Here is a 26140-nt window from a genome sequence, read left to right as displayed (position 1 = left end):
CAAACACGGTTTGTGCTAGCTTCTTGAAACTTGACACAATAAAGCAGTTTCATGTTCTTTCTCTATGTTCTGTTTCCTTTTGATGTAGCCCTAAGCAGTGACTGGGGAGAAACACTTTCATTGAAAGGGGTTGTCAAGCTTCCAAAAATTACAAGTCTCCAGAAATCTCAGCAACTATTTCTTCAGCCAAACTGGATGATACTTTCAGGTAAAGATCAGTACACTAAGCCCACTTGGTTCCCCAAATTTCGTTCTTCTATGTTGAAGCGTTCGTTTCCAGTAACAGTTTGAATTTTGGCGTTTCACTCTGTTTTCTCCTATACTGATAGATGTATTTGGAACTCTAAATCAAACACGGTTTGTGCTAGCTTCTTGAAACTTGACACAATAAAGCAGTTTCACGTTCTATCTCTATGTTCTGTTTCCTCTTGATGTAGCCCTAAGCAGTGACTGGGGAGAAACACTTTCATTGAAAGGGGTTGCCAAGCTTCCAAAAATTACGAGTCTCCAGAAATCTCAGCAACTATTTTTTCACCCAAACTGGATGACACTTTCAGGTAATGATCAGTACACTAAGCCCACTTGGTTCCCCAAATTTCGTTCTTCTATGTTGAAGCGTTCGTTTCCAGTAACAGTTTGAATTTTGGCGTTTCACTCTGTTTTCTCCTATACTGATAGATGTATTTGGAACTCTAAATCAAACACGGTTTGTGCTAGCTTCTTGAAACTTGACACAATAAAGCAGTTTCATGTTCTATCTCTATGTTCTGTTTCCTCTTGATGTAGCCCTAAGCGGTGACTGGGGAGAAACACTTTCATTGAAAGGGGTTGCCAAGCTTCCAAAAATTACGAGTCTCCAGAAATCTCAGCAACTATTTTTTCACCCAAACTGGATGATACTTTCAGGTAATGATCAGTACACTAAGCCCACTTGGTTCCCCAAATTTCCTTCTTCTATGTTGAAGCGTTCGTTTCCAGTAACAGTTTGAATTTTGGCGTTTCACTCTGTTTTCTCCTATACTGATAGATGTATTTGGAACTCTAAATCAAACACGGTTTGTGCTAGCTCCTTGAAACTTGACACAATAAATCAGTTTAACGTTCTATCTCTATGTTCTTTTTCCTCTTGATGTAGCCCTAAGCAGTGACTGGGGAGAAACCCTTTCATTGAAAGGGGTTGCCAAGCTTCCAAAAATTACGAGTCTCCAGAAATCTCAGCAACTATTTTTTCACCCAAACTGGATGATACTTTCAGGTAATGATCAGTACACTAAGCCCACTTGGTTCCCCAAATTTCGTTCTTCTATGTTGAAGCGTTCGTTTCCAGTAACAGTTTGAATTTTGGCGTTTCACTCTGTTTTCTCCTATACTGATACATGTATTTGGAACTCTAAATCAAACACGGTTTGTGCTAGCTTCTTGAAACTTGACACAATAAAGCAGTTTCATGTTCTATCTCTATGTTCTGTTTCCTCTTGATGTAGCCCTAAGCAGTGACTGGGGAGAAACACTTACATTGCCCGGGGTTGCCAAGCTTCCAAAAATTACGAGTCTCCAGAAATCTCAGCAACTATTTTTTCACTCAAACTGATGACACATTCAGGTAATGATCAGTACACTAAGCCCACTTGGTTCCCCAAATTTCGTTCTTCTATATTGAAGCGTTCGTTTCCAGTAACAGTTTGAATTTTGGCGTTTCACTCTGTTTTCTCCTATACTGATAGATGTATTTGGAACTCTAACTCAAACACGGTTTGTGCTAGCTTCTTGAAACTTGACAAAATAAAGCAGTTTCACGTTCTATCTCTATGTTCTGTTTCCTCTTGATGTAACCCTCAGCAGTGACTGGGGAGAAACACTTTCATTGAAAGGGGTTGCCAAGCTTCCAAAAATTACCAGTCTCCAGAAATCTCAGCAACTATTTTTTCACCCAAACTTGATGACACTTTCAGGTAATGATCAGTACACTAAGCCCACTCGGTTCCCCAAATTTCGTTCTTCTATATTGAAGCGTTCGTTTCCAGTAACAGTTTGAATTTTGGCGTTTCACTCTGTGTTCTCCTACACTGATAGATGTATTTGGAACTCTAAATCAAACACGGTTTGTGCTAGCTTCTTGAAACTTGACACAATAAAGCAGTTTCACGTTCTATCTCTATGTTCTGTTTCCTCTTGATGTAGCCCTAAGCAGTGACTGGGGAGAAACACTTTCATTGAAAGGGGTTGCCAAGCTTCCAAAAATTACGAGTCTCCAGAAATCTCAGCAACTATTTTTTCACCCAAACTTGATGACACTTTCAGGTAATGATCAGTACACTAAGCCCACTTGGTTCCCCAAATTTCGTTCTTCTATGTTGAAGCGTTCGTTTCCAGTAACAGTTTGAATTTTGGCGTTTCACTCTGTTTTCTCCTATACTGATAGATGTATTTGGAACACTAAATCAAACACAGTTTGTGCTAGCTTCTTGAAACTTGACACAATAAAGCAGTTTCACGTTCTATCTCTATGTTCTGTTTCCTCTTGATGTAGCCCTAAGCAGTGACTGGGGAGAAACACTTTCATTGAAAGGGGTTGCCAAGCTTCCAAAATTTACGAGTCTCCAGAAATCTCAGCAACTATTTTTTCACCCAAACTGGATGACACTTTCAGGTAATGATCAGTACACTAAGCCCACTTGGTTCCCCAAATTTCGTTCTTCTATGTTGAAGCGTTCGTTTCCAGTAACAGTTTGAATTTTGGCGTTTCACTCTGTTTTCTCCTATACTGATAGATGTATTTGGAACTCTAAATCAAACACGGTTTGTGCTAGCTTCTTGAAACTTGACACAATAAAGCAGTTTCACGTTCTATCTCTATGTTCTTTTTCCTCTTGATGTAGCCCTAAGCAGTGACTGGGGAGAAACACTTTCATTGAAAGGGGTTGCCAAGCTTCCAAAAATTACGAGTCTCCAGAAATCTCAGCAACTATTTTTTCACCCAAACTGGATGATACTTTCAGGTAATGATCAGTACACTAAGCCCACTTGGTTCCCCAAATTTCCTTCTTCTATGTTGAAGCGTTCGTTTCCAGTAACAGTTTGAATTTTGGCGTTTCACTCTGTTTTCTCCTATACTGATAGATGTATTTGGAACTCTAAATCAAACACGGTTTGTGCTAGCTCCTTGAAACTTGACACAATAAATCAGTTTAACGTTCTATCTCTATGTTCTTTTTCCTCTTGATGTAGCCCTAAGCAGTGACTGGGGAGAAACCCTTTCATTGAAAGGGGTTGCCAAGCTTCCAAAAATTACGAGTCTCCAGAAATCTCAGCAACTATTTTTTCACCCAAACTGGATGATACTTTCAGGTAATGATCAGTACACTAAGCCCACTTGGTTCCCCAAATTTCGTTCTTCTATGTTGAAGCGTTCGTTTCCAGTAACAGTTTGAATTTTGGCGTTTCACTCTGTTTTCTCCTATACTGATACATGTATTTGGAACTCTAAATCAAACACGGTTTGTGCTAGCTTCTTGAAACTTGACACAATAAAGCAGTTTCATGTTCTATCTCTATGTTCTGTTTCCTCTTGATGTAGCCCTAAGCAGTGACTGGGGAGAAACACTTACATTGCCCGGGGTTGCCAAGCTTCCAAAAATTACGAGTCTCCAGAAATCTCAGCAACTATTTTTTCACCCAAACTGATGACACATTCAGGTAATGATCAGTACACTAAGCCCACTTGGTTCCCCAAATTTCGTTCTTCTATATTGAAGCGTTCGTTTCCAGTAACAGTTTGAATTTTGGCGTTTCACTCTGTTTTCTCCTATACTGATAGATGTATTTGGAACTCTAACTCAAACACGGTTTGTGCTAGCTTCTTGAAACTTGACAAAATAAAGCAGTTTCACGTTCTATCTCTATGTTCTGTTTCCTCTTGATGTAACCCTCAGCAGTGACTGGGGAGAAACACTTTCATTGAAAGGGGTTGCCAAGCTTCCAAAAATTACCAGTCTCCAGAAATCTCAGCAACTATTTTTTCACCCAAACTTGATGACACTTTCAGGTAATGATCAGTACACTAAGCCCACTCGGTTCCCCAAATTTCGTTCTTCTATATTGAAGCGTTCGTTTCCAGTAACAGTTTGAATTTTGGCGTTTCACTCTGTGTTCTCCTACACTGATAGATGTATTTGGAACTCTAAATCAAACACGGTTTGTGCTAGCTTCTTGAAACTTGACACAATAAAGCAGTTTCACGTTCTATCTCTATGTTCTGTTTCCTCTTGATGTAGCCCTAAGCAGTGACTGGGGAGAAACACTTTCATTGAAAGGGGTTGCCAAGCTTCCAAAAATTACGAGTCTCCAGAAATCTCAGCAACTATTTTTTCACCCAAACTGGATGACACTTTCAGGTAATGATCAGTACACTAAGCCCACTTGGTTCCCCAAATTTCGTTCTTCTATGTTGAAGCGTTCGTTTCCAGTAACAGTTTGAATTTTGGCGTTTCACTCTGTTTTCTCCTATACTGATAGATGTATTTGGAACTCTAAATCAAACACAGTTTGTGCTAGCTTCTTGAAACTTGACACAATAAAGCAGTTTCACGTTCTATCTCTATGTTCTGTTTACTCTTGATGTAGCCCTAAGCAGTGACTGGGGAGAAACACTTTCATTGAAAGGGGTTGCCAAGCTTCCAAAATTTACGAGTCTCCAGAAATCTCAGCAACTATTTTTTCACCCAAACTGGATGACACTTTCAGGTAATGATCAGTACACTAAGCCCACTTGGTTCCCCAAATTTCGTTCTTCTATGTTGAAGCGTTCGTTTCCAGTAACAGTTTGAATTTTGGCGTTTCACTCTGTTTTCTCCTATACTGATAGATATATTTGGAACTCTAAATCAAACACGGTTTGTGCTAGCTTCTTGAAACTTGACACAATAAAGCAGTTTCACGTTCTATCTCTATGTTCTTTTTCCTCTTGATGTAGCCCTAAGCAGTGACTGGGGAGAAACACTTTCATTGAAAGGGGTTGCCAAGCTTCCAAAAATTACGAGTCTCCAGAAATCTCAGCAACTATTTTTTCACCCAAACTGGATGATACTTTCAGGTAATGATCAGTACACTAAGCCCACTTGGTTCCCCAAATTTCGTTCTTCTATGTTGAAATGTTCGTTACCAGTAACAGTTTGAATTTTGGCGTTTCACTCTGTTTTCTCCTATACTGATACATGTATTTGGAACTCTAAATCAAACACAGTTTGTGAAAGCTTCTTGAAACTTGACACAATAAAGCAGTTTCATGTTCTATCTCTATGTTCTGTTTCCTCTTGATGTAGCCCTAAGCAGTGACTGGGGAGAAACACTTTCATTGAAAGGGGTTGCCAAGCTTCCAAAAATTACGAGTCTCCAGAAATCTCAGCAACTATTTTTTCACCCAAACTGATGACACATTCAGGTAATGATCAGTACACTAAGCCCACTTGGTTCCCCAAATTTCGTTCTTCTATGTTGAAGCGTTCGTTTCCAGTAACAGTTTGAATTTTGGCGTTTCACTCTGTTTTCTCCTATACTGATAGATGTATTTGGAACTCTAAATCAAACACGGTTTGTGCTAGCTTCTTGAAACTTGACACAATAAAGCAGTTTCAGGTTCTATCTCTATGTTCTTTTTCCTCTTGATGTAGCCCTAAGCAGTGACTGGGGAGAAACACTTTCATTGAAAGGGGTTGCCAAGCTTCCAAAAATTACGAGTCTCCAGAAATCTCAGCAACTATTTTTTCACCCAAACTGGATGACACTTTCAGTTAATGATCAGTACACTAAGCCCACTTGCTTCCCCAAATTTCGTTCTTCTATATTGATGCGTTCGTTTCCAGTAACAGTTTGAATTTTGGCGTTTCACTCTCTGTTCTCCTACACTGATAGATGTATTTGGAACTCTAAATCAAACACGGTTTGTGCTAGCTTCTTGAAAGTAGACACAATAAAGCAGTTTCACGTTCTATCTCTATGTTCTGTTTCCTCTTGATGTAGCCCTAAGCAGTGACTGGGGAGAAACACTTTCATTGAAAGGGGTTGCCAAGCTTCCAAAAATTACGAGTCTCCAGAAATCTCAGCAACTATTTTTTCACCCAAACTGGATGACACTTTCAGGTAATGATCAGTACACTAAGCCCACTTGGTTCCCCAAATTTTGTAATTTTATGTTGAAGCGTTCGTTTCCAGTAACAGTTTGAATTTTGGCGTTTCACTCTGTTTTCTCCTATACTGATAGATGTATTTGGAACTCTAAATCAAACACGGTTTGTGCTAGCTTCTTGAAACTTGACAATAAAGCAGTTTCACATTCTATCTCTATGTTCTGTTTCCTCCTGATGTAGCCCTAAGCAGTGACTGGGGAGAAACACTTTCATTGAAAGGGGTTGCCAAGCTTCCAAAATTTACGAGTCTCCAGAAATCTCAGCAAATATTTTTTCACCCAAACTGGATGACACTTTCAGGTAATGATCAGTACACTAAGCCCACTGGGTTCTCCAAATTTCGTAATTTTATGTTGAGTCGTTCGTTTCCAGTAACAGTTTGAATTTTGGCGTTTCACTCTGTTTTCTCCTATACTGATAGATGTATTTGGAACTCTAAATCAAACACGGTTTGTGCTAGCTTCTTGAAACTTGACACAATAAAGCAGTTTCACGTTCTATCTCTATGTTCTGTTTCCTTTTGATGTAGCCCTAAGCAGTGACTGGGGAGAAACACTTTCATTGAAAGGGGTTGCCAAGCTTACAAAAATTACGAGTATCCAGAAATCTCAGCAACTATTTATTCAGCCAAACTGGATGACACTTTCAGGTAATGATCAGTACACTAAGCCCACTTGGTTCCGCCAATTTCGTTTTTCTATGTTGAAGCGATCGTTTCCACTAACAGTTTGAATTTTGGCGTTTCACTCTGTTTTCTCCTATACTGATAGATGTATTTGGAACTCTAAATCAAACACGGTTTGTGCTAGCTTCTTGAAACTTGACACAATAAAGCAGTTTCATGTTCTTTCTCTATGTTCTGTTTCCTCTTGATGTAGCCCTAAGCAGTGAATGGGGAGAAACACTTTCATTGAAAGGGGTTGCCAAGCTTCCAAAAATTACGAGTCTCCAGAAATCTCAGCAACTATTTTTTCACCCAAACTGGATGATACTTTCAGGTAATGATCAGTACACTAAGCCCACTTGGTTCCCCAAATTTCGTTCTTCTATGTTGAAGCGTTCGTTTCCAGTAACAGTTTGAATTTTGGCGTTTCACTCTGTTTTCTCCTATACTGATAGATGTATTTGGAACTCTAAATCAAACACAGTTTGTGCTAGCTTCTTGTAACTTGACACAATAAAGCAGTTTCACGTTCTATCTCTATGTTCTGTTTCCTCTTGATGTAGCCCTAAGCAGTGACTGGGGAGAAGCACTTTCATTGAAAGGGGTTGCCAAGCTTCCAAAAATTACGAGTCTCCAGAAATCTCAGCAACTATTTTTTCACCCAAACTGGATGATACTTTCAGGTAATGATCAGTACACTAAGCCCACTTGGTTCCCCAAATTTCGTTCTTCTATGTTGAAATGTTCGTTACCAGTAACAGTTTGAATTTTGGCGTTTCACTCTGTTTTCTCCTATACTGATACATGTATTTGGAACTCTATATCAAACACAGTTTGTGAAAGCGTCTTGAAACTTGACACAATAAAGCAGTTTCATGTTCTATCTCTATGTTCTGTTTCCTCTTGATGTAGCCCTAAGCAGTGACTGGGGAGAAACACTTTCATTGAAAGGGGTTGCCAAGCTTCCAAAAATTACGAGTCTCCAGAAATCTCAGCAACTATTTTTTCACCCAAACTGATGACACATTCAGGTAATGATCAGTACACTAAGCCCACTTGGTTCCCCAAATTTCGTTCTTCTATGTTGAAGCGTTCGTTTCCAGTAACAGTTTGAATTTTGGCGTTTCACTCTGTTTTCTCCTATACTGATAGATGTATTTGGAACTCTAAATCAAACACGGTTTGTGCTAGCTTCTTGAAACTTGACACAATAAAGCAGTTTCAGGTTCTATCTCTATGTTCTTTTTCCTCTTGATGTAGCCCTAAGCAGTGACTGGGGAGAAACACTTTCATTGAAAGGGGTTGCCAAGCTTCCAAAAATTACGAGTCTCCAGAAATCTCAGCAACTATTTTTTCACCCAAACTGGATGACACTTTCAGGTAATGATCAGTACACTAAGCCCACTTGGTTCCCCAAATTTCGTTCTTCTATATTGATGCGTTCGTTTCCAGTAACAGTTTGAATTTTGGCGTTTCACTCTCTGTTCTCCTACACTGATAGATGTATTTGGAACTCTAAATCAAACACGGTTTGTGCTAGCTTCTTGAAACTTGACACAATAAAGCAGTTTCACGTTCTATCTCTATGTTCTTTTTCCTCTTGATGTAGCCCTAAGCAGTGACTGGGGAGAAACACTTTCATTGAAAGGGGTTGCCAAGCTTCCAAAAATTACGAGTCTCCAGAAATCTCAGCAACTAGTTTTTCACCCAAACTAGATGACACTTTCAGGTAATGATCAGTACACTAAGCCCACTTGGTTCCCCAAATTTCGTTCTTCTATGTTGAAGCGTTCGTTTCCAGTAACAGTTTGAATTTTGGCGTTTCACTCTGTTTTCTCCTATACTGAGAGATGTATTTGGAACTCTAAATCAAACACGGTTTGTGCTAGCTTCTTGAAACTTCACACAATAAAGCAGTTTGACATTCTATCTCTATGTTCTGTTTCCTCTTGATGTAGCCCTAAGAAGTGACTGGGGAGAAACACTTTCATTGAAAGGGGTTGCCAAGCTTCCAAAAATTACGAGTCTCCAGAAATCTCAGCAACTACTTTTTCACCCAAACTGGATGACACTTTCAGGTAATGATCAGTACACTAAGCCCACTTGGTTCCCCAAATTTCGTTCTTCTATGTTGAAGCGTTCGTTTCCAGTAACAGTTTGAATTTTGGCGTTTCACTCTGTTTTCTCCTATACTGATAGATGTACTTGGAACTCTAAATCAAACACAGTTTGTGCTAGCTTCTTGAAACTTGACACAATAAAGCAGTTTCACGTTCTATCTCTATGTTCTGTTTCCTCTTGATGTAGCCCTAAGCAGTGACTGGGGAGAAACACTTTCATTGAAAGGGGTTGCCAAGCTTCCAAAAATTACGAGTCTCCAGAAATCTCAGCAACTATTTTTTCACCCAAACTGGATGACACTTTCAGGTAATGATCAGTACACTAAGCCCACTCGGTTCCCCAAATTTCGTTCTTCTATGTTGAAGCGTTCAAACTTGATGACACTTTCAGGTAATGATCAGTACACTAAGCCCACTCGGTTCCCCAAATTTCGTTCTTCTATATTGAAGCGTTCGTTTCCAGTAACAGTTTGAATTTTGGCGTTTCACTCTGTGTTCTCCTACACTGATAGATGTATTTGGAACTCTAAATCAAACACGGTTTGTGCTAGCTTCTTGAAACTTGACACAATAAAGCAGTTTCACGTTCTATCTCTATGTTCTGTTTCCTCTTGATGTAGCCCTAAGCAGTGACTGGGGAGAAACACTTTCATTGAAAGGGGTTGCCAAGCTTCCAAAAATTACGAGTCTCCAGAAATCTCAGCAACTATTTTTTCACCCAAACTGGATGACACTTTCAGGTAATGATCAGTACACTAAGCCCACTTGGTTCCCCAAATTTCGTTCTTCTATGTTGAAGCGTTCGTTTCCAGTAACAGTTTGAATTTTGGCGTTTCACTCTGTTTTCTCCTATACTGATAGATGTATTTGGAACTCTAAATCAAACACGGTTTGTGCTAGCTTCTTGAAACTTGACACAATAAAGCAGTTTCATGTTCTATCTCTATGTTCTGTTTCCTCTTGATGTAGCCCTAAGCAGTGACTGGGGAGAAACACTTTCATTGAAAGGGGTTGCCAAGCTTCCAAAAATTACGAGTCTCCAGAAATCTCAGCAACTATTTTTTCACCCAAACTGGATGATACTTTCAGGTAATGATCAGTACACTAAGCCCACTTGGTTCCCCAAATTTCGTTCTTCTATGTTGAAGCGTTCGTTTCCAGTAACAGTTTGAATTTTGGCGTTTCACTCTGTTTTCTCCTATACTGATAGATGTATTTGGAACTCTAAATCAAACACGGTTTGTGCTAGCTTCTTGAAACTTGACACAATAAAGCAGTTTCACGTTCTATCTCTATGTTCTGTTTCCTCTTGATGTAGCCCTAAGCAGTGAATGGGGAGAAACACTTTCATTGAATGGGGTTGCCAAGCTTCCAAAAATTACGAGTCTCCAGAAATCTCAGCAACTATTTTTTCACCCAAACTGGATGATACTTTCAGGTAATGATCAGTACACTAAGCCCACTTGGTTCCCCAAATTTCGTTCTTCTATGTTGAAGCGTTCGTTTCCAGTAACAGTTTGAATTTTGGCGTTTCACTCTGTTTTCTCCTATACTGATAGATGTATTTGGAACTCTAAATCAAACACAGTTTGTGCTAGCTTCTTGAAACTTGACACAATAAAGCAGTTTCACGTTCTATCTCTATGTTCTGTTTCCTCTTGATGTAGCCCTAAGCAGTGACTGGGGAGAAACACTTTCATTGAAAGGGGTTGCCAAGCTTCCAAAATTTACGAGTCTCCAGAAATCTCAGCAACTATTTTTTCACCCAAACTGGATGACACTTTCAGGTAATGATCAGTACACTAAGCCCACTTGGTTCCCCAAATTTCGTTCTTCTATGTTGAAGCGTTCGTTTCCAGTAACAGTTTGAATTTTGGCGTTTCACTCTGTTTTCTCCTATACTGATAGATGTATTTGGAACTCTAAATCAAACACGGTTTGTGCTAGCTTCTTGAAACTTGACACAATAAAGCAGTTTCACGTTCTATCTCTATGTTCTTTTTCCTCTTGATGTAGCCCTAAGCAGTGACTGGGGAGAAACACTTTCATTGAAAGGGGTTGCCAAGCTTCCAAAAATTACGAGTCTCCAGAAATCTCAGCAACTATTTTTTCACCCAAACTGGATGATACTTTCAGGTAATGATCAGTACACTAAGCCCACTTGGTTCCCCAAATTTCGTTCTTCTATGTTGAAATGTTCGTTACCAGTAACAGTTTGAATTTTGGCGTTTCACTCTGTTTTCTCCTATACTGATACATGTATTTGGAACTCTAAATCAAACACAGTTTGTGAAAGCTTCTTGAAACTTGACACAATAAAGCAGTTTCATGTTCTATCTCTATGTTCTGTTTCCTCTTGATGTAGCCCTAAGCAGTGACTGGGGAGAAACACTTTCATTGAAAGGGGTTGCCAAGCTTCCAAAAATTACGAGTCTCCAGAAATCTCAGCAACTATTTTTTCACCCAAACTGATGACACATTCAGGTAATGATCAGTACACTAAGCCCACTTGGTTCCCCAAATTTCGTTCTTCTATGTTGAAGCGTTCGTTTCCAGTAACAGTTTGAATTTTGGCGTTTCACTCTGTTTTCTCCTATACTGATAGATGTATTTGGAACTCTAAATCAAACACGGTTTGTGCTAGCTTCTTGAAACTTGACACAATAAAGCAGTTTCAGGTTCTATCTCTATGTTCTTTTTCCTCTTGATGTAGCCCTAAGCAGTGACTGGGGAGAAACACTTTCATTGAAAGGGGTTGCCAAGCTTCCAAAAATTACGAGTCTCCAGAAATCTCAGCAACTATTTTTTCACCCAAACTGGATGACACTTTCAGTTAATGATCAGTACACTAAGCCCACTTGGTTCCCCAAATTTCGTTCTTCCATATTGATGCGTTCGTTTCCAGTAACAGTTTGAATTTTGGCGTTTCACTCTCTGTTCTCCTACACTGATAGATGTATTTGGAACTCTAAATCAAACACGGTTTGTGCTAGCTTCTTGAAAGTAGACACAATAAAGCAGTTTCACGTTCTATCTCTATGTTCTGTTTCCTCTTGATGTAGCCCTAAGCAGTGACTGGGGAGAAACACTTTCATTGAAAGGGGTTGCCAAGCTTCCAAAAATTACGAGTCTCCAGAAATCTCAGCAACTATTTTTTCACCCAAACTGGATGACACTTTCAGGTAATGATCAGTACACTAAGCCCACTTGGTTCCCCAAATTTTGTAATTTTATGTTGAAGCGTTCGTTTCCAGTAACAGTTTGAATTTTGGCGTTTCACTCTGTTTTCTCCTATACTGATAGATGTATTTGGAACTCTAAATCAAACACGGTTTGTGCTAGCTTCTTGAAACTTGACAATAAAGCAGTTTCACATTCTATCTCTATGTTCTGTTTCCTCCTGATGTAGCCCTAAGCAGTGACTGGGGAGAAACACTTTCATTGAAAGGGGTTGCCAAGCTTCCAAAATTTACGAGTCTCCAGAAATCTCAGCAAATATTTTTTCACCCAAACTGGATGACACTTTCAGGTAATGATCAGTACACTAAGCCCACTGGGTTCTCCAAATTTCGTAATTTTATGTTGAGTCGTTCGTTTCCAGTAACAGTTTGAATTTTGGCGTTTCACTCTGTTTTCTCCTATACTGATAGATGTATTTGGAACTCTAAATCAAACACGGTTTGTGCTAGCTTCTTGAAACTTGACACAATAAAGCAGTTTCACGTTCTATCTCTATGTTCTGTTTCCTTTTGATGTAGCCCTAAGCAGTGACTGGGGAGAAACACTTTCATTGAAAGGGGTTGCCAAGCTTCCAAAAATTACAAGTCTCCAGAAATCTCAGCAACTATTTCTTCAGCCAAACTGGATGATACTTTCAGGTAAAGATCAGTACACTAAGCCCACTTGGTTCCCCAAATTTCGTTCTTCTATGTTGAAGCGTTCGTTTCCAGTAACAGTTTGAATTTTGGCGTTTCACTCTGTTTTCTCCTATACTGATAGATGTATTTGGAACTCTAAATCAAACACGGTTTGTGCTAGCTTCTTGAAAGTTGACACAATATAGCAGTTTCACCTTCTATCTCTATGTTCTGTTTCCTTTTGATATAGCCCTAAGCAGTGACTGGGGAGAAACACTTTCATTAAAAGGGGTTGCCAAGCTTCCAAAAATTACGAGTCTCCAGAAATCTCAGCAACTATTTCTTCAGCCAAACTGGATGACACTTTCAGGTAATGATCAGTACACTAAGCCCACTTGGTTCCCCAAATTTCGAAATTTTATGTTGAAGCGTTCGTTTCCAGTAACAGTTTGAATTTTGGCGTTTCACTCTGTTTTCTCCTATACTGATAGATGTATTTGGAACTCTAAATCAAACAGGGTTTGTGCTAGCTTCTTGAAACTTGATACAATAAAGCAGTTTCACGTTCTATCTCTATGTTCTGTTTCCTCTTGATGTAGCCCTAAGCAGTGAATGGGGAGAAACACTTTCATTGAAAGGGGTTGCCAAGCTTCCAAAAATTACGAGTCTCCAGAAATCTCAGCAACTATTTTTTCACCCAAACTGGATGATACTTTCAGGTAATGATCAGTACACTAAGCCCACTTGGTTCCCCAAATTTCCTTCTTCTATGTTGAAGCGTTCGTTTCCAGTAACAGTTTGAATTTTGGCGTTTCACTCTGTTTTCTCCTATACTGATAGATGTATTTGGAACTCTAAATCAAACACGGTTTGTGCTAGCTCCTTGAAACTTGACACAATAAATCAGTTTCACGTTCTATCTCTATGTTCTGTTTCCTCTTGATGTAACCCTCAACAGTGACTGGGGAGAAGCACTTTCATTTAAAGTGGTTGCCAAGCTTCCAAAAATTACGCGTCTCCAGAAATCTCAGCAACTATTTTTTCACCCAAACTGGATGATACTTTCCGGTAAAGATCAGTACACTAAGCCCACTTGGTTCCCCAAATTTCGAAATTTTATGTTGAAGCGTTCGTTTCCAGTAACAGTTTGAATTTTGGCGTTTCACTCTGTTTTCTCCTATACTGATAGATGTATTTGGAACTCTAAATCAAACACGGTTTGTGCTAGCTTCTTGAAACTTGACACAATATAGCAGATTCACCTTCTATCTCTATGATGTGTTTCCTCCTGATGTAGCCCTAAGCAGTGACTGGGGAGAAACACTTTCATTGAAAGGGGTTGCCAAGCTTCCAAAAATTACGAGTCTCCAGAAATCTCAGCAACTATTTTTTCACCCAAACTGGATGACACTTTCAGGTAATGATCAGTACACTAAGCCCACTTGGTTCCCCAAATTTCGTAATTTTATGTTGAAGCGTTCGTTTCCAGTAACAGTTTGAATTTTGGCGTTTCACTCTGTTTTCTCCTATACTGATAGATGTATTTGGAACTCTAAATCTAACACGGTTTGTGCTAGCTTATTGAAACTTGACACAATAAAGTAGTTTCACGTTCTATCTCTATGTTCTGTTTCCTCTTGATGTAGCCCTAAGCAGTGACTGGGGAGAAACACTTTCATTGAATTGGGTTGCCAAGCTTCCAAAAATTACGAGTCTCCAGAAATCTCAGAAACTATTTTTTCACCCAAACTGGAATATACTTTCAGGTAATGATCAGTACACTAAGCCCACTTGGTTCCCCAAATTTCGTTCTTCTATGTTGAAGCGTTCGTTTCCAGTAACAGTTTGAATTTTGGCGTTTCACTCTGTTTTCTCCTATACTGATAGATGTATTTGGAACTCTAAATCAAACACGGTTTGTGCTAGCTTCTTGAAACTTGACACAATATAGCAGATTCACCTTCTATCTCTATGATGTGTTTCCTCCTGATGTAGCCCTAAGCAGTGACTGGGGAGAAACACTTTCATTGAAAGGGGTTGCCAAGCTTCCAAAAATTACGAGTCTCCAGAAATCTCAGCAACTATTTTTTCACCCAAACTGGATGACACTTTCAGGTAATGATCAGTACACTAAGCCCACTTGGTTCCCCAAATTTCGTAATTTTATGTTGAAGCGTTCGTTTCCAGTAACAGTTTGAATTTTGGCGTTTCACTCTGTTTTCTCCTATACTGATAGATGTATTTGGAACTCTAAATCTAACACGGTTTGTGCTAGCTTATTGAAACTTGACACAATAAAGTAGTTTCACGTTCTATCTCTATGTTCTGTTTCCTCTTGATGTAGCCCTAAGCAGTGACTGGGGAGAAACACTTTCATTGAATTGGGTTGCCAAGCTTCCAAAAATTACGAGTCTCCAGAAATCTCAGAAACTATTTTTTCACCCAAACTGGAATATACTTTCAGGTAATGGTCAGTACACTAAGCCCACTTGGTTCCCCAAATTTCGTTCTTCTATGTTGAAGCGTTCGTTTCCAGTAACAGTTTGAATTTTGGCGTTTCACTCTGTTTTCTCCTATACTGATAGATGTATTTGGAACTCTAAATCAAACACGGTTTGTGCTAGCTTCTTGAAACTTGACACAATAAAGCAGTTTCACGTTCTATCTCTATGTTCTGTTTCCTTTTGATGTAGACCTAAGCAGTGACTGGGGAGAAACACTTTCATTGAAAGGGGTTGCCAAGCTTACAAAAATTACGAGTATCCAGAAATCTCAGCAACTATTTATTCAGCCAAACTGGATGACACTTTCAGGTAATGATCAGTACACTAAGCCCACTTGGTTCCCCAAATTTCGTTGTTCTATGTTGAAGCGTTCGTTTCCAGTAACAGTTTGAATTTTGGCGTTTCACTCTGTTTTCTCCTATACTGATAGATGTATTTGGAACTCTAAATCAAACACGGTTTGTGCTAGCTTCTTGAAACTTGACACAATAAAGCAGTTTCATGTTCTGTCTCTATGTTCTGTTTCCTTTTGATGTAGCCCTAAGCAGTGACTGGGGAGAAACACTTTCATTGAAAGGGGTTGCCAAGCTTCCAAAAATTACAAGTCTCCAGAAATCTCAGCAACTATTTCTTCAGCCAAACTTGATGATACTTTCATTTAAAGATCAGTACACTAAGCCCACTTGGTTCCCCAAATTTCGTTCTTCTATTTTGAAGCGTTCGTTTCCAGTAACAGTTTGAATTTTGGCGTTTCACTCTGTTTTCTCCTATACTGATAGATGTATTTGGAACTCTAAATCAAACACAGTTTGTGCTAGCTTCTTGAAAGTTGACACAATATAGCAGTTTCACCTTCTATCTCTATGTTCTGTTTCCTTTTGATGTAGCCCTAAGCAGTGACTGGGGAGAAACACTTTCATTAAAAGGGGTTGCCAAGCTTCCAAAAATTACGAGTCTCCAGAAATCTCAGCAACTATTTCTTCAGCCAAACTGGATGACACTTTCAGGTAATGATCAGTACACTAAGCCCACTTGGTTCCCCAAATTTCGTTCTTCTATGTTGAAGCGTTCGTTTCCAGTAACAGTTTGAATTTTGGCGTTTCACTCTGTTTTCTCCTATACTGATAGATGTATTTGGAACTCTAAATCAAACACGGTTTGTGCTAACTTCTTGAAACTTGACACAATAAAGCAGTTTCACGTTCTATCTCTAAGTTCTGTTTCCTCTTGATGTAGCCCTAAGCAGTGAATGGGGAGAAACACTTTCATTGAAAGGGGTTGCCAAGCTTCCAAAAATTACGAGTCTCCAGAAATCTCAGCAACTATTTTTTCACCCAAACTGGATGATACTTTCAGGTAATGATCAGTACACTAAGCCCACTTGGTTCCCCAAATTTCGTTTTTCTATGTTGAAGCGATCGTTTCCACTAACAGTTTGAATTTTGGCGTTTCACTCTGTTTTCTCCTATACTGATAGATGTATTTGGAACTCTAAATCAAACACGGTTTGTGCTAACTTCTTGAAACTTGACACAATAAAGCAGTTTCATGTTCTTTCTCTATGTTCTGTTTCCTTTTGATGTAGCCCTAAGCAGTGACTGGGGAGAAACACTTTCATTGAAAGGGGTTGCCAAGCTTCCAAAAATTACAAGTCTCCAGAAATCTCAGCAACTATTTCTTCAGCCAAACTGGATGATACTTTCAGGTAAAGATCAGTACACTAAGCCCACTTGGTTCCCCAAATTTCGTTCTTCTATGTTGAAGCGTTCGTTTCCAGTAACAGTTTGAATTTTGGCGTTTCACTCTGTTTTCTCCTATACTGATAGATGTATTTGGAACTCTAAATCAAACACGGTTTGTGCTAGCTTCTTGAAAGTTGACACAATATAGCAGTTTCACCTTCTATCTCTATGTTCTGTTTCCTTTTGATATAGCCCTAAGCAGTGACTGGGGAGAAACACTTTCATTAAAAGGGGTTGCCAAGCTTCCAAAAATTACGAGTCTCCAGAAATCTCAGCAACTATTTCTTCAGCCAAACTGGATGACACTTTCAGGTAATGATCAGTACACTAAGCCCACTTGGTTCCCCAAATTTCGAAATTTTATGTTGAAGCGTTCGTTTCCAGTAACAGTTTGAATTTTGGCGTTTCACTCTGTTTTCTCCTATACTGATAGATGTATTTGGAACTCTAAATCAAACAGGGTTTGTGCTAGCTTCTTGAAACTTGATACAATAAAGCAGTTTCACGTTCTATCTCTATGTTCTGTTTCCTCTTGATGTAGCCCTAAGCAGTGAATGGGGAGAAACACTTTCATTGAAAGGGGTTGCCAAGCTTCCAAAAATTACGAGTCTCCAGAAATCTCAGCAACTATTTTTTCACCCAAACTGGATGATACTTTCAGGTAATGATCAGTACACTAAGCCCACTTGGTTCCCCAAATTTCCTTCTTCTATGTTGAAGCGTTCGTTTCCAGTAACAGTTTGAATTTTGGCGTTTCACTCTGTTTTCTCCTATACTGATAGATGTATTTGGAACTCTAAATCAAACACGGTTTGTGCTAGCTTATTGAAACTTGACACAATAAAGCAGTTTCACGTTCTATCTCTATGTTCTGTTTCCTTTTGATGTAGCCCTAAGCAGTGACTGGGGAGAAACACTTTCATTGAAAGGGGTTGCCAAGCTTCCAAAAATTACAAGTCTCCAGAAATCTCAGCAACTATTTCTTCAGCCAAACTGGATGATACTTTCAGGTAAAGATCAGTACACTAAGCCCACTTGGTTCCCCAAATTTCGTTCTTCTATGTTGAAGCGTTCGTTTCCAGTAACAGTTTGAATTTTGGCGTTTCACTCTGTTTTCTCCTATACTGATAGATGTATTTGGAACTCTAAATCAAACAAGGTTTGTGCTAGCTTCTTGAAAGTTGACACAATATAGCAGTTTCACCTTCTATCTCTATGTTCTGTTTCCTTTTGATATAGCCCTAAGCAGTGACTGGGGAGAAACACTTTCATTAAAAGGGGTTGCCAAGCTTCCAAAAATTACGAGTCTCCAGAAATCTCAGCAACTATTTCTTCAGCCAAACTGGATGACACTTTCAGGTAATGATCAGTACACTAAGCCCACTTGGTTCCCCAAATTTCGAAATTTTATGTTGAAGCGTTCGTTTCCAGTAACAGTTTGAATTTTGGCGTTTCACTCTGTTTTCTCCTATACTGATAGATGTATTTGGAACTCTAAATCAAACAGGGTTTGTGCTAGCTTCTTGAAACTTGATACAATAAAGCAGTTTCACGTTCTATCTCTATGTTCTGTTTCCTCTTGATGTAGCCCTAAGCAGTGAATGGGGAGAAACACTTTCATTGAAAGGGGTTGCCAAGCTTCCAAAAATTACGAGTCTCCAGAAATCTCAGCAACTATTTTTTCACCCAAACTGGATGATACTTTCAGGTAATGATCAGTACACTAAGCCCACTTGGTTCCCCAAATTTCCTTCTTCTATGTTGAAGCGTTCGTTTCCAGTAACAGTTTGAATTTTGGCGTTTCACTCTGTTTTCTCCTATACTGATAGATGTATTTGGAACTCTAAATCAAACACGGTTTGTGCTAGCTCCTTGAAACTTGACACAATAAATCAGTTTCACGTTCTATCTCTATGTTCTGTTTCCTCTTGATGTAACCCTCAACAGTGACTGGGGAGAAGCACTTTCATTTAAAGTGGTTGCCAAGCTTCCAAAAATTACGCGTCTCCAGAAATCTCAGCAACTATTTTTTCACCCAAACTGGATGATACTTTCCGGTAAAGATCAGTACACTAAGCCCACTTGGTTCCCCAAATTTCGAAATTTTATGTTGAAGCGTTCGTTTCCAGTAACAGTTTGAATTTTGGCGTTTCACTCTGTTTTCTCCTATACTGATAGATGTATTTGGAACTCTAAATCAAACACGGTTTGTGCTAGCTTCTTGAAACTTGACACAATATAGCAGATTCACCTTCTATCTCTATGATGTGTTTCCTCCTGATGTAGCCCTAAGCAGTGACTGGGGAGAAACACTTTCATTGAAAGGGGTTGCCAAGCTTCCAAAAATTACGAGTCTCCAGAAATCTCAGCAACTATTTTTTCACCCAAACTGGATGACACTTTCAGGTAATGATCAGTACACTAAGCCCACTTGGTTCCCCAAATTTCGTAATTTTATGTTGAAGCGTTCGTTTCCAGTAACAGTTTGAATTTTGGCGTTTCACTCTGTTTTCTCCTATACTGATAGATGTATTTGGAACTCTAAATCTAACACGGTTTGTGCTAGCTTATTGAAACTTGACACAATAAAGTAGTTTCACGTTCTATCTCTATGTTCTGTTTCCTCTTGATGTAGCCCTAAGCAGTGACTGGGGAGAAACACTTTCATTGAATTGGGTTGCCAAGCTTCCAAAAATTACGAGTCTCCAGAAATCTCAGAAACTATTTTTTCACCCAAACTGGAATATACTTTCAGGTAATGATCAGTACACTAAGCCCACTTGGTTCCCCAAATTTCGTTCTTCTATGTTGAAGCGTTCGTTTCCAGTAACAGTTTGAATTTTGGCGTTTCACTCTGTTTTCTCCTATACTGATAGATGTATTTGGAACTCTAAATCAAACACGGTTTGTGCTAGCTTCTTGAAACTTGACACAATATAGCAGATTCACCTTCTATCTCTATGATGTGTTTCCTCCTGATGTAGCCCTAAGCAGTGACTGGGGAGAAACACTTTCATTGAAAGGGGTTGCCAAGCTTCCAAAAATTACGAGTCTCCAGAAATCTCAGCAACTATTTTTTCACCCAAACTGGATGACACTTTCAGGTAATGATCAGTACACTAAGCCCACTTGGTTCCCCAAATTTCGTAATTTTATGTTGAAGCGTTCGTTTCCAGTAACAGTTTGAATTTTGGCGTTTCACTCTGTTTTCTCCTATACTGATAGATGTATTTGGAACTCTAAATCTAACACGGTTTGTGCTAGCTTATTGAAACTTGACACAATAAAGTAGTTTCACGTTCTATCTCTATGTTCTGTTTCCTCTTGATGTAGCCCTAAGCAGTGACTGGGGAGAAACACTTTCATTGAATTGGGTTGCCAAGCTTCCAAAAATTACGAGTCTCCAGAAATCTCAGAAACTATTTTTTCACCCAAACTGGAATATACTTTCAGGTAATGATCAGTACACTAAGCCCACTTGGTTCCCCAAATTTCGTTCTTCTATGTTGAAGCGTTCGTTTCCAGTAACAGTTTGAATTTTGGCGTTTCACTCTGTTTTCTCCTATACTGATAGATGTATTTGGAACTCTAAATCAAACACGGTTTGTGCTAGCTTCTTGAAACTTGACACAATAAAGCAGTTTCACGTTCTATCTCTATGTTCTGTTTCCTTTTGATGTAGACCTAAGCACTGACTGGGGAGAAACACTTTCATTGAAAGGGGTTGCCAAGCTTACAAAAATTACGAGTATCCAGAAATCTCAGCAACTATTTATTCAGCCAAACTGGATGACACTTTCAGGTAATGATCAGTACACTAAGCCCACTTGGTTCCCCAAATTTCGTTGTTCTATGTTGAAGCGTTCGTTTCCAGTAACAGTTTGAATTTTGGCGTTTCACTCTGTTTTCTCCTATACTGATAGATGTATTTGGAACTCTAAATCAAACACGGTTTGTGCTAGCTTCTTGAAACTTGACACAATAAAGCAGTTTCATGTTCTGTCTCTATGTTCTGTTTCCTTTTGATGTAGCCCTAAGCAGTGACTGGGGAGAAACACTTTCATTGAAAGGGGTTGCCAAGCTTCCAAAAATTACAAGTCTCCAGAAATCTCAGCAACTATTTCTTCAGCCAAACTTGATGATACTTTCATTTAAAGATCAGTACACTAAGCCCACTTGGTTCCCCAAATTTCGTTCTTCTATTTTGAAGCGTTCGTTTCCAGTAACAGTTTGAATTTTGGCGTTTCACTCTGTTTTCTCCTATACTGATAGATGTATTTGGAACTCTAAATCAAACACAGTTTGTGCTAGCTTCTTGAAAGTTGACACAATATAGCAGTTTCACCTTCTATCTCTATGTTCTGTTTCCTTTTGATGTAGCCCTAAGCAGTGACTGGGGAGAAACACTTTCATTAAAAGGGGTTGCCAAGCTTCCAAAAATTACGAGTCTCCAGAAATCTCAGCAACTATTTCTATGGCCAAACTGGATGACACTTTCAGGTAATGATCAGTACACTAAGCCCACTTGGTTCCCCAAATTTCGTTCTTCTATGTTGAAGCGTTCGTTTCCAGTAACAGTTTGAATTTTGGCGTTTCACTCTGTTTTCTCCTATACTGATAGATGTATTTGGAACTCTAAATCAAACACGGTTTGTGCTAACTTCTTGAAACTTGACACAATAAAGCAGTTTCACGTTCTATCTCTAAGTTCTGTTTCCTCTTGATGTAGCCCTAAGCAGTGAATGGGGAGAAACACTTTCATTGAAAGGGGTTGCCAAGCTTCCAAAAATTATGAGTCTCCAGAAATCTCAGCAACTATTTTTTCACCCAAACTGGATGATACTTTCAGGTAATGATCAGTACACTAAGCCCACTTGGTTCCCCAAATTTCGTTTTTCTATGTTGAAGCGATCGTTTCCACTAACAGTTTGAATTTTGGCGTTTCACTCTGTTTTCTCCTATACTGATAGATGTATTTGGAACTCTAAATCAAACACGGTTTGTGCTAACTTCTTGAAACTTGACACAATAAAGCAGTTTCATGTTCTTTCTCTATGTTCTGTTTCCTTTTGATGTAGCCCTAAGCAGTGACTGGGGAGAAACACTTTCATTGAAAGGGGTTGCCAAGCTTCCAAAAATTACAAGTCTCCAGAAATCTCAGCAACTATTTCTTCAGCCAAACTGGATGATACTTTCAGGTAAAGATCAGTACACTAAGCCCACTTGGTTCCCCAAATTTCGTTCTTCTATGTTGAAGCGTTCGTTTCCAGTAACAGTTTGAATTTTGGCGTTTCACTCTGTTTTCTCCTATACTGATAGATGTATTTGGAACTCTAAATCAAACACGGTTTGTGCTAGCTTCTTGAAAGTTGACACAATATAGCAGTTTCACCTTCTATCTCTATGTTCTGTTTCCTTTTGATATAGCCCTAAGCAGTGACTGGGGAGAAACACTTTCATTAAAAGGGGTTGCCAAGCTTCCAAAAATTACGAGTCTCCAGAAATCTCAGCAACTATTTCTTCAGCCAAACTGGATGACACTTTCAGGTAATGATCAGTACACTAAGCCCACTTGGTTCCCCAAATTTCGAAATTTTATGTTGAAGCGTTCGTTTCCAGTAACAGTTTGAATTTTGGCGTTTCACTCTGTTTTCTCCTATACTGATAGATGTATTTGGAACTCTAAATCAAACAGGGTTTGTGCTAGCTTCTTGAAACTTGATACAATAAAGCAGTTTCACGTTCTATCTCTATGTTCTGTTTCCTCTTGATGTAGCCCTAAGCAGTGAATGGGGAGAAACACTTTCATTGAAAGGGGTTGCCAAGCTTCCAAAAATTACGAGTCTCCAGAAATCTCAGCAACTATTTTTTCACCCAAACTGGATGATACTTTCAGGTAATGATCAGTACACTAAGCCCACTTGGTTCCCCAAATTTCCTTCTTCTATGTTGAAGCGTTCGTTTCCAGTAACAGTTTGAATTTTGGCGTTTCACTCTGTTTTCTCCTATACTGATAGATGTATTTGGAACTCTAAATCAAACACGGTTTGTGCTAGCTTATTGAAACTTGACACAATAAAGCAGTTTCACGTTCTATCTCTATGTTCTGTTTCCTCTTGATGTAGCCCTAAGCAGTGACTGGGGAGAAACACTTTCATTGAATTGGGTTGCCAAGCTTCCAAAAATTACGAGTCTCCAGAAATCTCAGAAACTATTTTTTCACCCAAACTGGAATATACTTTCAGGTAATGATCAGTACACTAAGCCCACTTGGTTCCCCAAATTTCGTTCTTCTATGTTGAAGCGTTCGTTTCCAGTAACAGTTTGAATTTTGGCGTTTCACTCTGTTTTCTCCTATACTGATAGATGTATTTGGAACTCTAAATCAAACACGGTTTGTGCTAGCTTCTTGAAACTTCACACAATAAAGCAGTTTCACGTTCTTTCTCTATGTTCTGTTTCCTCTTGATGTAGCCCTAAGCAGTGACTGGGGAGAAACACTTTCATTGAAAGGGGTTGCCAAGCTTCCAAAAATTACGAGTCTCCAGAAATCTCAGCAACTATTTTTTCACCCAAACTGGATGACACATTCAGGTAATGATCAGTACACTAAGCCCACTTGGTTCCCCAAATTTTGTAATTTTATGTTGAAGCGTTCGTTTCCAGTAACAAGTTGAATTTTGGCGTTTCACTCTGTTTTCTCCTATACTGATAGATGTATTTGGAACTCTAAATCAAACACGGTTTGTGCTAGCTTCTTGAAACTTGACACAATAAAGCAGTTTCACATTCTATCTCTATGTTCTGTTTCATCCTGATGTAGCCCTAAGCAGTGACTGGGGAGAAACACTTTCATTGAAAGGGGTTGCCAAGCTTCCAAAATTTACGAGTCTCCAGAAATCTCAGCAACTATTTTTTCACCCAAACTGGATGACACTTTCAGGTAATGATCAGTACACTAAGCCCACTGGGTTCCCCAAATTTCGTAATTTTATGTTGAGTCGTTCGTTTCCAGTAACAGTTTGAATTTTGGCGTTTCACTCTGTTTTCTCCTATACTGATAGATGTATTTGGAACTCTAAATCAAACACGGTTTGTGCTAGCTTCTTGAAACTTGACACAATAAAGCAGTTTCACGTTCTATCTCTATGTTCTGTTTCCTTTTGATGTAGACCTAAGCAGTGACTGGGGAGAAACACTTTCATTGAAAGGGGTTGCCAAGCTTACAAAAATTACGAGTATCCAGAAATCTCAGCAACTATTTATTCAGCCAAACTGGATGACACTTTCAGGTAATGATCAGTACACTAAGCCCACTTGGTTCCCCAAATTTCGTTGTTCTATGTTGAAGCGTTCGTTTCCAGTAACAGTTTGAATTTTGGCGTTTCACTCTGTTTTCTCCTATACTGATAGATGTATTTGGAACTCTAAATCAAACATGGTTTGTGCTAGCTTCTTGAAACTTGACACAATAAAGCAGTTTCATGTTCTGTCTCTATGTTCTGTTTCCTTTTGATGTAGCCCTAAGCAGTGACTGGGGAGAAACACTTTCATTGAAAGGGGTTGCCAAGCTTCCAAAAATTACAAGTCTCCAGAAATCTCAGCAACTATTTCTTCAGCCAAACTTGATGATACTTTCATTTAAAGATCAGTACACTAAGCCCACTTGGTTCCCCAAATTTCGTTCTTCTATTTTGAAGCGTTCGTTTCCAGTAACAGTTTGAATTTTGGCGTTTCACTCTGTTTTCTCCTATACTGATAGATGTATTTGGAACTCTAAATCAAACACAGTTTGTGCTAGCTTCTTGAAAGTTGACACAATATAGCAGTTTCACCTTCTATCTCTATGTTCTGTTTCCTTTTGATGTAGCCCTAAGCAGTGACTGGGGAGAAACACTTTCATTAAAAGGGGTTGCCAAGCTTCCAAAAATTACGAGTCTCCAGAAATCTCAGCAACTATTTCTTCAGCCAAACTGGATGACACTTTCAGGTAATGATCAGTACACTAAGCCCACTTGGTTCCCCAAATTTCGTTTTTCTATGTTGAAGCGTTCGTTTCCAGTAACAGTTTGAATTTTGGCGTTTCACTCTGTTTTCTCCTATACTGATAGATGTATTTGGAACTCTAAATCAAACACGGTTTGTGCTAACTTCTTGAAACTTGACACAATAAAGCAGTTTCACGTTCTATCTCTAAGTTCTGTTTCCTCTTGATGTAGCCCTAAGCAGTGAATGGGGAGAAACACTTTCATTGAAAGGGGTTGCCAAGCTTCCAAAAATTACGAGTCTCCAGAAATCTCAGCAACTATTTTTTCACCCAAACTGGATGATACTTTCAGGTAATGATCAGTACACTAAGCCCACTTGGTTCCCCAAATTTCGTTTTTCTATGTTGAAGCGATCGTTTCCAGTAACAGTTTGAATTTTGGCGTTTCACTCTGTTTTCTCCTATACTGATAGATGTATTTGGAACTCTAAATCAAACACGGTTTGTGCTAACTTCTTGAAACTTGACACAATAAAGCAGTTTCATGTTCTTTCTCTATGTTCTGTTTCCTTTTGATGTAGCCCTAAGCAGTGACTGGGGAGAAACACTTTCATTGAAAGGGGTTGCCAAGCTTCCAAAAATTACAAGTCTCCAGAAATCTCAGCAACTATTTCTTCAGCCAAACTGGATGATACTTTCAGGTAAAGATCAGTACACTAAGCCCACTTGGTTCCCCAAATTTCGTTCTTCTATGTTGAAGCGTTCGTTTCCAGTAACAGTTTGAATTTTGGCGTTTCACTCTGTTTTCTCCTATACTGATAGATGTATTTGGAACTCTAAATCAAACACGGTTTGTGCTAGCTTCTTGAAAGTTGACACAATATAGCAGTTTCACCTTCTATCTCTATGTTCTGTTTCCTTTTGATATAGCCCTAAGCAGTGACTGGGGAGAAACACTTTCATTAAAAGGGGTTGCCAAGCTTCCAAAAATTACGAGTCTCCAGAAATCTCAGCAACTATTTCTTCAGCCAAACTGGATGACACTTTCAGGTAATGATCAGTACACTAAGCCCACTTGGTT

The sequence above is a fragment of the Spermophilus citellus genome (assembly GCF_964194105.1).
Source record: "Spermophilus citellus genome assembly, chromosome: 3".
NCBI classification, from domain to species: domain Eukaryota; kingdom Metazoa; phylum Chordata; class Mammalia; order Rodentia; family Sciuridae; genus Spermophilus; species Spermophilus citellus.
The sequence above is the reverse complement of the archived record's forward strand: the minus strand, read 5'-3'. Positions refer to the sequence as shown.